The sequence below is a fragment of the Doryrhamphus excisus genome, chromosome 18 (genome assembly GCF_030265055.1).
Source record: "Doryrhamphus excisus isolate RoL2022-K1 chromosome 18, RoL_Dexc_1.0, whole genome shotgun sequence".
In the NCBI taxonomy this organism is placed as follows: Eukaryota; Metazoa; Chordata; class Actinopteri; order Syngnathiformes; family Syngnathidae; genus Doryrhamphus; species Doryrhamphus excisus.
This window is the reverse complement of record NC_080483.1, coordinates 8510836-8525207: the sequence shown is the minus strand read 5'-3', so window position 1 is coordinate 8525207 and position 14372 is coordinate 8510836. Positions and strand designations below refer to the sequence as shown.

General features: G+C 36.3%; 1 protein-coding gene across 1 annotated transcript in view; it reads right to left on the bottom strand.

Annotated features, from left to right (window-relative positions):
* Positions 1 to 13494, bottom strand: part of atp2b2 (ATPase plasma membrane Ca2+ transporting 2) — a 99308-nt gene extending 85814 nt beyond the window's left edge. Inside the window, exon 1 of the mRNA XM_058054534.1 lies at positions 13479 to 13494. The gene's annotated coding sequence lies outside the window, so the exon portion shown is untranslated. The remainder of the gene's footprint in view (positions 1 to 13478) is intronic.
* Positions 13495 to 14372: the final 878 nt, after the last annotated feature.

Genomic DNA, 14372 nt, shown 5'->3' with positions numbered 1-14372 from the left:
CACACTATGGAGTACTTTTACAAGCAAACATTGTGAAACAGTACACACTGACACAGTCAGGAGATCGGAAGACAGTGTGTGACTTGTGACAAATTTGGTGTACACTACAGCTAAGCATACTATACAGTGGAACAATAAAGTAGGTTGCAGGTCTCACTTGCTTCAGTTAAGGTCCTTGACTCCACCATAAGAAAGACACTGGGCAAAAATGGCCTACATACATAAACGCTTCTCTCAATTTTGCTAGAAAATATCTTGATGAACCCCAAGACCTTTGGGAAAATACTCTGTGGTCTGATGAGACAAAGGTTGAACTTATTGGAAGGTGTGTGTCCCATTACATCTTGAGTAAAACAAACACTGAATTTCAGAAAAATCTATGTCATGACCTTAAAAAGATGGTTCATGCTCAAAAGCGTGTGTGAATTACAACAATTCTGCAAAGATGAATCAGCAACAATTCCTCCACAATGACTCATGCTTGATTGCAGTTGTTGCAAAAGGTGGCCCAACCAGTTATTAAGTTTAGGTGCCAATCACTTCACAGAAAATTTCATTTAAGAACTGCATTTCATGTTTAGTTATGTTGTTATTGACTAATATTTAAGTTTGCTTGATGATTTGAAATAGGAGAAATGTGGTTGGAGTTTCCGATTCCAGGTGAAAAAATATGGGACTGTATTGTGAGAGCTAAACTAAACTATCTGACAAACCTTTGCTGAAGTCCGATGCCTTTCCAACATTACTTGGTCATGTTGTCGTGGGTCAGAAGCACAGGCCCTAAGTAACAATTAATCTGTGTTCGAAATGTGTTCATTTTGTGCAGGTTGTCTATGTAGCATTATAGAGTGTGTATACACGGAGCATTTTACCTGCATGCATGTAAATTACAAGCTCATCTGGAGTTGCAAATAACGTTTTTCCATCACAATCGGTGGATCTACCCAAGCTTCTTTAAACAGGGGTTTGATTATAGTCACATTTCGAGTACTGATTGCCTGCATGCAGTAAACACAGATTTACGTTACCATTCTTTGAGTTTACACACGGTAAGTCAGGGGTCTCCAATTAGTGGCTCCTAACCACTTTTCAAGTAGCTCCCCAAAGGGTTTGTTCATGTATCATTAATTCCTACACTGACAAAATTAGAAAGTGGGGTTCGGCAGTAGTCTGGGGGTCCTCGGGAGCATGTGGGAGTGTGACCAATCGCATGCCCGGAGGTGGGCCGTGGGTGGAAGGAATTAAAACAGACTGTTTTGTACATCCAAGGAATAGGTGCAGATTCTGAAAGATCTAGAAAGCTTAATGTGGGGGTTATCGTGTCTAGCTGCTCTAGGATTCCACAACTCAATAGAAAAGGACAAAAATGAGCACAATAAGGTCCCCTTTCAGTGTGACAAATGTGAAAATAATTAAGAAATCAGGAAAGGGGGCAAACATTATGTGTACATATATAATTTCTATATTCCTATCATATTGTCCCTTGAGAAGAATAGACAAAATGTCTGCTAAAATGCTAAGTGTGTCTTTACCATTGAAAGATACTGTATACTGAGTGTGACATGTGAGCAATGAGATAAACATTGCCCTCCCCCACGGGCCAATCAGTGTAAATGACTTAAATGTCATGAATGAATAACGGCATACATTAATCCCTGGAGGTATCTTACAATTTGATTACTGCCACGTCAGCTCCTGCGTGACATATAGAAGACGAGGTCCTCTGCTTATGGCTTTTAATAACAGCGCCACCATGTGGTATATTCATGAGAAAAGTAACGGCACATGCAACACAGTAAGTGTGCATATTTTGACACATTTTTGAAATGCAGCAGTTCAGGACTACAAGCGTGATATTATACAAGTATATCAGTGATACAGTGCTAAGTAGATGTTTGTAGTCATTCCACGTCAGCATTGGGGGAAAGTTTGGCTTTTTACATCCCTGTTATATTTTTCCCTACTGTTCTTGGACTTAACACATTCCACTGGTGAAAGATTTCCTGCCCTGAAAAAAGTTGCTGTTGCTATGCAACTGATCTGCCTGGCACTGAGACTCATGTTAGCTCGCATGGGCTACATGGATTACGACACACGCTCCCACTAAGCGCTACAAGAAAGTAGGCTAATTCTGGACTTGTTCAAAGAGATTGGACTATTAAAACTTCAGCAACTAAACAAGTATAATAATCTGACTTGTTTTGGATTCCTTACAGCTCTTTTCGCATTTTTGTGCATGTTGGAAATAGACAGCCATCTAATTAGTCAGCCATTTATGTGCTTACTGAAACAGATGCATTTTGAAAACAAAATAATGACACTTTTACCAACAAATCAATCAGTAACGCACGTGTCTAAAAAGGACCTATGATTCTTTTTCCACTTCCCTGACCTATAAATGTTGTTAAAATATTGTATTCTCGTGTTAAACGATACCAAAGTTTCAGAAAATGAAATTTATGCATTTAGAAGTGATGGATGGCTCTGAACACTCGGTTTCAGAGAGTTTTTTCTAACACTCTTTGTGACTTCACAGTGTGACGACAAGCTGAAGGCACCGCCCCTCACAGAAACACCCACCACCCCTACCCTGCACCCCACTATACAGCTTTGTTACAAATAACATTACTGCCTTTCTTGCTTATGCAGCTCAAAGAGAGAAAGCTTTTCTGCCTTTGCCATGAAGAGGTCTTGACAGTTGGATTTTTTTTTTTTCTCAATTTCATTTTAACGCTTGATGGCTTACTCATTTTTTTTTCTGCCGCCTCCCTATTTCTTCTTTTTGCATGTTGAAGCCGTACGTAGAACCTCCTTAAGATCAAACAATGCAAAATGTAAATTATTGCAATTTTGATGAGATGGAAATTAAAAATTAAAATGAATGTATCAAAATACAAAAAATTAAATAAAATACAATGAATAGCATACAAAATTCCAGAAATTAAACAAAATAACCTAAAATGAAATAAAATAGATCATATGAAATGTAATAAAACAGCAAAAAAAAAGAAATAAAATAACATTCAATAAAATAAAGTAAAATGAAATGCAATCAAATAAAACCAAAATAAATCAAACAAAAATCCATTTCAAGCCAAATGAAAAGCTTCTTCCTTTCTGCAGTCCTATGATGCTTCCATATTCACATAACAGCGCAGGTGCTCGCTTACTAGCTTGTTACTGCAGAGCTTTAGCCAACCTCTCTCTCTCTTTCTCATTCACGGTCACACCAAGGGCATCTGCTCCCTTGGACCAGCACAGCTCATCATGGGAGGAGAGGAGGAGGATGAAATAGCGATTTTTAATGGCGATGATCACACATGAAATGGCGACAGGAGGCTAGTGTCATTAAAAAAAAAAAAAAAAAAGACCAGCACACAAAGAAAGTAGGACAGGAGAATAGAAATGTGGTCAAATAGAAGGCAGAGGAGAGACGGTAATGGAGATGTTAATGTGCCTGCTGGTGATGATGCACTGCAGCAAACTGAGGCAAATGACAAGGTGGGGGGTGGGGGGGGGGGGTATATGTGAGCTTGGAGAGATGTGGGACAAGACAGGAGGCGATGAGCAATCTCACATCACAGTCCAACATCCAGCACGCTTCTTGATTTGTGTGAGCAAACAAACAATTCCACAACTTTATGTACAAGGACAAGCTCATCTTGACCTCCGAGCGGCAAGCGTTCGTGGACTTGGCGTGACTCCAACACCTCATTAGCATAGCCATGAGCGCTAACGAGCCAACAAGCCCAAAGAGGATAACACCACTGTAACACAGGAAAGTCTACACTCACCAGTTTAGCTGAAGTTCAGCAATCATGTGATCATAAAGATGTACTGTAGAACCACAGTACTTCCATAACGCAGTACAAATGACAAGAAACTACGACTAATGAAAAAACTCTTACAAAGTCCTATGAATGCCCTAGAATATACTTCTCCCACTTATTAAATTAAAATTTACAATAACAGGCATACATTATTATACAGTTGCACAGCATCATGTCTTGTCAAAGCATCTTCCTCCTGGAAAATGTTAAGAATACTGACTTCTGAAATCTGAAAATATGAGTGGTCGTGAATGTTACTGTATACACTCTGTGACCATCACATGATAAAAATCCGAACTCCACCCACTCAAACATTTGCTGCTTTTTCATTTTCACTTTACACACCATGGAAAGAATTCTATTCTATAACGAATCTTTCACCAAGTTAATTTTTCTCTCAAGATTTTACCAAAATAGCATATAAATAACACCAACGACAATTCTGGTTAGTATTTTAAGGAGGAAATATATATACTATAAAAGTATTAATTCAATATGTACTATTTTATCGCCCACTCTGCTCAGGAGGACTTCGGGAGAGCTGCCGAAATCAACTTTATTGGAGTTGATGGAGTTTTAACTTAAAACCATATGTTTTGGATCCAAAATCCGATCCGGAAGTAGAGACAGGACAGTTTGAAGGTTCTCAAGAAAAGAGGTTACTTCAAGAATGTTACTCAATGTTAAGTAGCTTTTAGCATTAGGTTTTCTACACCATTGGTAATGTCATTAATTTGCATCTCGATCCCTGTATGCACACTCTATAATGCTACACAGACAACCGCTTTTGTTCCATTACTTACACAAAATAAACACAGTTAGGACACAAATAAATTGCTATGGTGATTTTTTTCCATAATTACAATGATCATAAATATAACAATCAAAATGGTGATAAACAATTATAGAGATAAACATAACATGACCCGCTCAAGACATCAGCTGCTTGTATTGTTTCTTGAATTCGCTCATCCTTCTGCATTGTTTAAGTTACTTACTTAATCCGCTCCATAGTTTGATTCCACATACTGAAATGCTGTGGCTTTTTAATGTTATTCTAACATATAAGTTTAGTTTTTCCCTGAGATCATATTTCTCCTCTCTTATAGAGAAGTACTGGATGACATTTTTTGGTGATAGGTTATTGTTAGGCCGCACGGTGGTCGAGTGGCTAACATGGAGGCCACACAGTCAGCGATCGGGAAGAACTGGGTTCGATTCTCTGTTAATTAAATATCTTAAATATATTTCTAATACTAGCTGGGATAGGCTCCAGGAAGACCCGTGACCCTCATGAGGATAAGCGGTAGAAAATAAATGAATAAATGAATGAATATTTCTGATAGCTAATAAAAACAAAATATCACATTGTTGAGAAAAACAAGTAAAAAAAAAAAGTAGTAGTAAAAGTGAAGATCCACACTTTTCATTGATTGGTCAGCATTTTTGCGGCTGGTGCTGTCGCTTGCACCAATCCGTCTTAACGAGGACAGCGCCTTGCGTGATGTAAATTATGCACAAGGCACAAGGGTCCAGTTGCGTGATGTTTTTCGCTACTTTCACACCTCGACGAGCAGCTAGCTCCTTTGTAAAACTACTAGCAGTTCGAATGAATGCACAACGACAAACGCTTTATGTATTTTTAACACTTGAGGACGTACAGAAGCTATGGTACATATGGTCCCATATGGCCTGGAGGAAGAGGAGTCCATCTATTGAGGTCTTTATCATATGGACACATGCATCACTGCGAGCATGCCTTCCGCAAATAGAACTTGTTCCGTGGTTGGTCCACCAAACACAGGGTGACATAGGTGACATTCTGACACTTTAAGATAACTAAGTGTCATTTTTCAGTCAAGCCAATATGTCAAAATTGTGCATAAGACTAACATAAATCGCCATAAGCCATAAAAAGTCAATGAATTAATTCTTGCAGAAAAGAAAAACTTACCAAAAGATTCCTCTGGTCAACATTAACAGTTCTGTGACGGCCCTACTCAGGCTGCATGGGACCTCCTCTGTCTTACTGTAGAACTGACAAACTGTGGAATGTGAACTGAGCGTAGCTAAACGTAAATATGTATGTTTCCTGACATTTGTTCCTTATAGACTAACTCCCTACTACTTGGCTCAAGGACTATTTCCGAAGACGGCTAAATAACTCGCAGCTAGGAGCAGCTCTGAGCAAATATTGATATGCAAAGTACCTTTAAATGAGTCATGACGAACACTGACTTCTTCTGGTGGCGATGTTATCAAACCCCAAGCTTTGACCCCGTTAAGTCAGACTGACTTGAAATTTCTCACAAAGCTGAGTTTGTAACACATTTGGTTACAGACTCAATGCTTATGGAGCTTGATGATCCGATCACGTTTATCAAGAAAAAGCTTAGCTTTATCAGGAAGGCATGACTGTGCAAATGCCTGACTAAAAAATTACAATTTTGAGAAGATTTTGGCTTTTATAGCCTGTGGTTTTAAAGATTTGATCTTTTTTTTTTCTTATTTTTTAATTACAACTTCCAAATGTTTTTTTTTTTTAATCACTCCCCCGTTGTGCTTTTGCAAATTTTAGCTCTACTCAAAACCTCATTGAGGTCCAAATGTGCAAAATTTTTATTCTAGCAATTTTTCAAAAATTTTTCAAAAAGCAATTTTTTGTCTTAAAAAGGAACTGCATCTTTGGGGGAATTTTGCCCATCATTCAAAATAATTATGTGAAACATTAACACATATTTCTTTCCCTTTTCTGTGCATTATAACACAAGAAAACAAGTTAATTTGAGCTAGCTTACAATGCTGTCATTGGGATACACCAATTTTGACTATGAAGCCCTGTAAAACAAAACCTTAAATGACGTTGCATTGTTTGATATCCATGCTGTGATCATGCAAACACAATCCCTAAAAGAAAATATATGTCTTAATCCTTAAAAATATGCAACTTTGTTTAATATGAATATCATGATTATCATGTAGACCAGGGGTCTCAAACACGCGGCCCGTGGGCCAAATGTGGCCCGCAGGACACTAGTTTGAGGCCCCCACCTTGATATGAAAGTTTAATGTTAGTGCGGCCCGCGCAGGTTTGATATGAAATGTGCAAAAATTTTATTCTAGCAATTTTTTTTTGCATCTTTGGGGGAATTTTGCCCATCATTCAAAATCATTATGTGAAACATTAACACATATTTCTTTCCCTTTTCTGTGCATTATAACACAAGAAAACAAGTTAATTTGAGCTAGCTTACAATGCTGTCATTGGGATACACCAATTTTGACTATGAAGCCCTGTAAAACAAAACCTCAAACAACGTTGCATTGTTTGATATCCATGCAGTGATCATGCATTAACACCTACACTTATGATAATAGTAAAACCTATTCTTTCGGCGCATTGATACACATACTTATGTTAGTCAACAACAACAGTGGCGACAACTCTTCTCTCATTGGGATGGCTGTGTCTTCCAGCACAAGACGTTGTGCTCTGGAAATCGAGAGGTATCCACTCTTTTGTCTGTGAATGACGCTGAGACGAGCGATTAGCGAGGCGTCGTGTTAGTTAGCTAGTATCAATGTTTTAAATTATCAAAATACGGCAAGATACTGCAACTATTACATCATTATCAGAGTAGTGTTAATTGCATCAAACCATGCAACATTTTAGTCAAAATATGTGTATGCCAATGACAGCATTGTAAACTAGCTGAAATTTATTAGTTTTCTCATGTTATCATGCACAGAAAAGGGAAAGAAATATGTGTTCATGTTTCACATAATGATGGGCAAAATTCCGCAAAAAGTGCGGTTCCCCTTTAAGATTATGATCAGATCTCTGGACCCCTATAGAAAGTCAAATAATAAGGTTATGCGTGCAAGGAAAGGGGAAAGACAAGTTTGTGTCAAAGTCAAGTTGGTGTAAGTGAAAACAGTCTGCCAGTCATTTTCCATGAGTCATATCATAAGTGTTACACAACTCTGATTGTGCTATGTGAGTGTGTACTGAAGGCCAATTTGAGATGTTTACCTGACAAAACTACCTGACTTATTGTGCACATGTGTAAAAAAACATGGCCACCATCAACCAAAATGCTTTATAGCAATTACGTGGCTATAAGTATATCTGTATTACATGTATACGAGTAACTTACAACATCTTCCCTGAATATTTACCTGTCTTTAATGTTTAACCTAAAGGTTAGACCAACCAAGTGATCAGTAAAACAAACAAAAAAATCTGTGATAGTAAGCTTGAGGACAAAGCAAATAAGTTTTTACAACCTGTAATCCCCTCTGCTTTCCCTTTCAAAACATCAAACACTAACAACTGCATCCGGAAAGTTCACAGTGCTTTGCCTCTACCACATTTTGTAATGTCTCAGCTTTATTCCAAAATTGATTAAATACATTATTTTCTCAAAAATTCTACACACAACACCCCGTAACGGCAATGTGAAAACATTTTTTTGGAAATTGTTGCCAATTTATTAAAAATAAAAAACTGAAAAATTAGATGTATTCACATTTGCTCAATACTTTGTTCATGCACCTTTGGCCACAATTACAGTTTTGAATGGTTTTGGTGGTTTTGAATATGATGCCACAAGCTTGGCACACCTATCTTTGGCCACTTTTGCCCATTCCTCTTTGCAGTACCTCTCAAGCTCCGCCTCTCACCCAAAGACAGCTGGGATAGCATACCCCCGCAACGATAGTGAGGATAAGCGGTGGATGGATGGATGGAAAATATACAACTTAATCCTCAAAATATTGCAACTTTATTCCTGAAAATATATGACTAAATTCTGGAAAGATTAATTTGATTAATTTGTTTTCTTTAAAATGTACAACTTCAAGATATTTTTTGAAAATATGTGACAATCCCTAAAAGAAAATATATGACTTAATCCTTGAAAATATGCAACTTTATTTAATATGAATATCATGATTATCATGTAGACCAGGGGTCTCAAACACACGGCCGGCGGGCCAAATGTGGCCCGCAGGACACTAGTTTGAGGCCCGCCTTGATATGAAAGTTTAATGTTAGTGCGGCCCACGCAAGTTTGATATGAATGCTGTATGGTATCATGTACCCAGAAAAAATTATTACGTTTGATTAATGTTCATGTTAAAGGTTAAATAACTGTTAATAGTTATCCTCCCTATCCGTGTGGAAGTGGTAAGTTTTTGGCTATTTAAGTTTAAAGGAAATAACTTGAAGGCTACCGTTTAGGTCGCTAGCTCTCTAGTTTGCGAGTTAGCATGTGTCTCGAGACCCTGCAGTTGTGCAATATGTTGTAAATAAAAAAAGTATAAATGTGACTATAGTCGTGTTTTGTCATGTCTACAGGGCTCTAATAATGCTTTGTTAATTTTAATCTGAAAAAAATAATTTGTCTACCCACCAACTATATGTGGTTTCTTAAGTTTTTATTATTTGCTGTTTTATTATTATATTTATTTATTACTGATTGATTGATTGTCTTTATTCTTGATTTGTTTATTTATTTTTCATCTAATTTTGTGCAGAAAAATAAAAAATTAAGATATTTGAGAACAGTGGAATGTTTTATCAGAGCTTTTATTGTAGAAAATCGGAACCAAAGCACTGAAAAAGTTTGTATATTTTTCTCTTTTTAATAATTTTTTTTTTTTTTTTGGGAAAACCTGATGCCCAGCCTTGCCCAGACCCTAGCTCCAGTGGCCCCCAGGTAAATTGAGTTTGAGACCCCTGATGTAGACTGAAAGAAATAAAGAATAAATAAAAAAAAAAAATAAAAAAAATGATTATTTAGCTGGTTGATGTTAGCATTAAACAGCTCAATGATCACACCTCCATGTATCATCAAAGTGTGAGGACAGAGAAAAAGACACACCTCGCCTTTTTCTTGTGAATGGAAAAATCCTGTCCAGGGAGTGGAAATAGCCCCTGAGAGGAAATAACTTGGCCATGCTAATGCCGGCTCCACACATGGGCACAGCGCAGCCATTAAAGTAGCAGCATAGAGCGAGAGATACAATCAATGACCCCGTGCACTCGATGCACCGTGCAGTATGTCGGGGCCCAAGCATAGCGAGGAGCCGTTCCTTCTGCTCTGGTCTAGGTTGTCTATTTCTATGCTGCCTGAACAGTTAAATGGACCTAAAATAGCCAGCCGCGTCCTTTTTTGTGAGGTGACTGAGTTCACTCGTTGCTCGTTGTTAATTAGCTGCTGCTAATGACTACAGATGGAGGCATCCTGACCAACCTGACCAATGCTTCAAAAAGACTACAGGAGGAGAATAATATAACATATTTTGGGGATGCTCCAATCTTTTGGCCACCGGTTAGTATGGGCCAATTTACTTAAAAAACATGTGTCGTTTGACTTCTCTTGCATCTTTGTTTACACGCTTTGCTGAGCTGTCACTGGTCGCAGCTAACTAGCTAGACTCCAAATGTGACATTTTGTTCTTAAAACAAACAAGTAAGGCCGTTAGTTTGGAGCTTGTTTTTGTCCCACAAGGAAGTCGCTCTTATATTCACGAGGTATGTACAAGTTGGACACCCCTGCAACCTGTATGGAGTTTGCATGTTTCCATCCGAGTGCGTACAGGGGTTTTCTTTTTGCTCCCACATTAAAAAATAAACATGACTCCAAATGGTATGAATGTGAGTGTGAATGGTTGTTTGTCTATATGTGCCCTGTGATTGGCTGGTGACCAGTCCAGGGTGTACCCCGCCTTTCGCCCGAAGACAGCTGGGATAGGCTCCAGCATACACCGGCAACCCTCATTATTATAAGCGGCTGGATGGATGGACACTTGCCTTGTCAGCCACATACGTACACCATTCCAAGAATGGGTTAGCAAAATATTAAATATTTTATGGTTTATGACATTTTATTTAAAAAAATTGAAATTCCAAATCGTAATTCTTAATTTGATAATTGTTTGAAAATATATATTAAAATAATTAATTTGCTTATTTTTTACTAAGCAACATTTTTATTTGATTAATAATGCCAAATATTTTTTTTAGAAGTGTATCATTTTATTTCATTTTTAAACATTTATTTTTATTTTTGTTTTTTTTTTACAATTGGTCAATTTATAATGTATTTTTTAAGTAAGTATTTTTAATTTAGTTTTTAAGAATTTTTTTTAATAAATACAAATAAGTCAATTAAATAAAAATTAAAACAAAATTAATTTAAATATGTTAAATCAGCTGGGATAGGCACCCTGTGAGGAAAAGCGGTAGAAAATGAATGAATGAATGTTAAATGTTAAATTTTTCCAAATTTTCTCACCTTATTTTAGTTGGCTTAAAAAACATTTCAAAACATTCCAAATGTAATACTTTAATCTGTTGTAGTAGTTGTTTTTATAATAAAAAAAAATAAATACTAGATAATTTATTGTGTTATTTTATTTTGTTTTGAAAAAATACAAATGGAGTTTGAAATTGTAATACTTAATTGTATTGCTTTATTATTGAATAACGTAAATTATTTAAAATAACAGATTGAAAGTTTCATATTGTATCATTTTTCCATATTATTAATTTATTTCTTAGTATGAATATACTTTTTAACTCGTCTTAAAAATAGTCATTTAAAATTTTAATTTTAAATTTCTAGTTGGATTAATAATAATAAAATAATTTGTGTGTTATTTAAAATAACACATTGAAAATGGTAAGTTTGCTATTATGTATTTCATATTTTATTTAGTTTTATTCCATTTTATTTTACCTTGCTTAAAAATATTAATGTTAAAAATAATTTATAAAAAATGTAAATACTTACATGTTATGATTTTCGTATTATGTGTTTAATGTGTGTGTCCAGGGCATGTTGTACAGTGGTATTGCATGTAGTATTTAGCCTGAGGTGTGCAATAAAACATGCATGTCATGTAGCTTCAAGGTAGCTAGCAAGGTAGCTAACAGCCACAGGGCCAAACTGTCAAGTACGACAACGGCTGGTTGAAATGACGAAGAAAGCAAACATTGACAATGACTACAGAATATATAGGTTTTGTAAGGCAAAGTGAGCAGAGTACACCGTATGCAGAAATGTTATTTTTGACGTGAACATGTAAGCCCAAGTGCAAATATTCTCTAATACGGAAACTTGACTTTTATTTGAACATGTAAAAGTTAAGCAATGTACTGCGGAGCGACAAAATGTACCTATTTATTTGTTTAGCTTTTAATTATAATATTATGGACAATTATACAATATGAACAGGGATGTTTGATTATATTGTGCAGGTGTACATAATGCAAATAAAATAAAATATAAAAATCTATTTTTATAACAAATAAAACCAAATTAAAACAATTAAAAATAAAATATTAAAAAATAATTATTGAAGATACTGTAATGGAAGATACTGTAAGGAATTTTTCTATTTTTTATTGCTGTTTGTGACCTGTACTGTATATTCTCCCAGGCAATTTGTACTGTCCATCAAACATATTTTACATATTTATTTTGCAATGAGGCAAGCGACACTGTCTTTTAGCGTGCATTATTTTGCGCTGTTTCGTTTATATTTAATTTGCCGACCTGTCCGGACAAAAGCTCTGCTGTAGCATTTGACTTGTGCCTTCATTCATATTAGCATTTACTGTATATATATTATATATATTTTTAAATTCATATATTACTTTATAACAGCGCCTCTGCTGGTTGCAACCACCAACTGAACTCCCTTTCATCTGTTACTTTGACACAATGAATCATCAATCAGTTCCACACAATCCATATGAGGTCAAATTTAGCCCCAAATTTATGATTTTTTAAATTTTTTGGATCCAGAGAATATTTTTGTAAAAGTACAAAACTATGGAAAGCCTTTAAAAATAGAACGCGACCACATGGAGTTTCATTGTGAATGAAACTCTGCGGGTGTAAGCACTTAGTCCTTAGCCATGTTAGCATTAGCATGCGATTTAGTAGCTAGTCAATGTGTGTATATCGGACATATTTTGCTCTTTGGCAAACTAAAATAACCCCAAGTGAAAAGACAAGTAAGACTATGAGCTAATGTATTTGTTCTATATGTGTTGAAGTTGGTAGTCAATGTATTAGCTGTTCCCACTCGTACAATTGCAGGTGGTTGTCGGCCATGTTTGACATGCTAATTAAATTAGCCAAAAGAGAAATGCAAAGCTAACTACACCATGTCTTTATATAACAGCTTGTCACATATTAGCCATGTTCGTATTAGCCAGCAACTGGTTCATGTTTGACACCTATTCAAACATCCCTTTGCTCGCTCAATTAGCAACAGCCACCTCCATAAGCTAAGATTCCAACAGTGTGGAATGCATTTGAATGCAACACTTTCAGTCACTTGTCACACGGTCTTGTCTGTCTGTTTTCAACAGGCGCTCTATTTCTCACTACTTCTTCTTTTCTAACCGAGAAGCTGACTTTTCCACCTAATTCCCCTGCGGTGGAGAGAAGCATATGTACCTAAATGTAACATGACTTTGCCTACCCAAACACACCACTTCAGTGGAGAAGGAAGCAAAACAGTGAAACAGTTTCCACACGAAAAACAAACTATAAAATGATGCCACAAATCCAACATATACCAGCAAACAATAAATAAGAATAAGGTGTTAAATAACAAAATGGTACTCACAGTACGAAAAAAAGCAGAGCGGTGCAGGTATCCTTCAGCTGCTGCTGTTGTTGCTGATGATGACAGTTCACCTGTCCCACTGTAAAGACAAGCCGGAGAGCTTCTCGGAGCACCAGGAGGCTTTTCCCCTCTCGTATGCAGAGCAGCAGCAGCAGCAGCAAAGTCATTATTGCAAGAGGCAGCACTGCTCCGCTTCTACAGCCAATGGAGGAAGAGGAGGAGGAGAGAAACAACTGGACTTTTCATATTTGATCATCATCACCCTTTGATATGTTGTCATTATTGGGCATGTAGAGCAGTTTATCAAATTTGGGCATATGGGGAAAGGGAAGTTCAGGAAAAATAAGCTCACACTGCACCCTCCTCTAAAGCCCACTGTAATACAGGAGCAATGAATGTGTCTGTTAGAATTATTAGCTTAGATTCAGCTTTTATTTATAATATTATGGACAATTATACAATATGAAAAGGGATGTTTGATTAGATTATGCAGGTGTACATAATGTTATGGACAGTGAGTGTATATGCACATAAAATAAAATAAAATAAAAAAAAAAATCTATTTTATAACAAATAAAACAAAATTAAAACAATTAAAATACAACAAAATAATTATTGAAGATATTGTTATAATCTTACTAGGGGGAATTTTTTCTATTTTTTATTGCCGTTTGTGACCTGTACTGTATATTCTCCCAGGCAATTTGTACTGTCCGTCAAACATATTTTACATATTTATTTTGCAATGAGGCAAGCGACACCATCTTTGCGCACGCATCATTTTGCGCTGTTTCGTTTATATTTAATTTGCAGACCAAACTCAGTAAGCATAGTCTCTCCGGACAAAAGCTCTGCTGTAGCATTTGACTTGTGCCTTCATTCATATTAGCATTT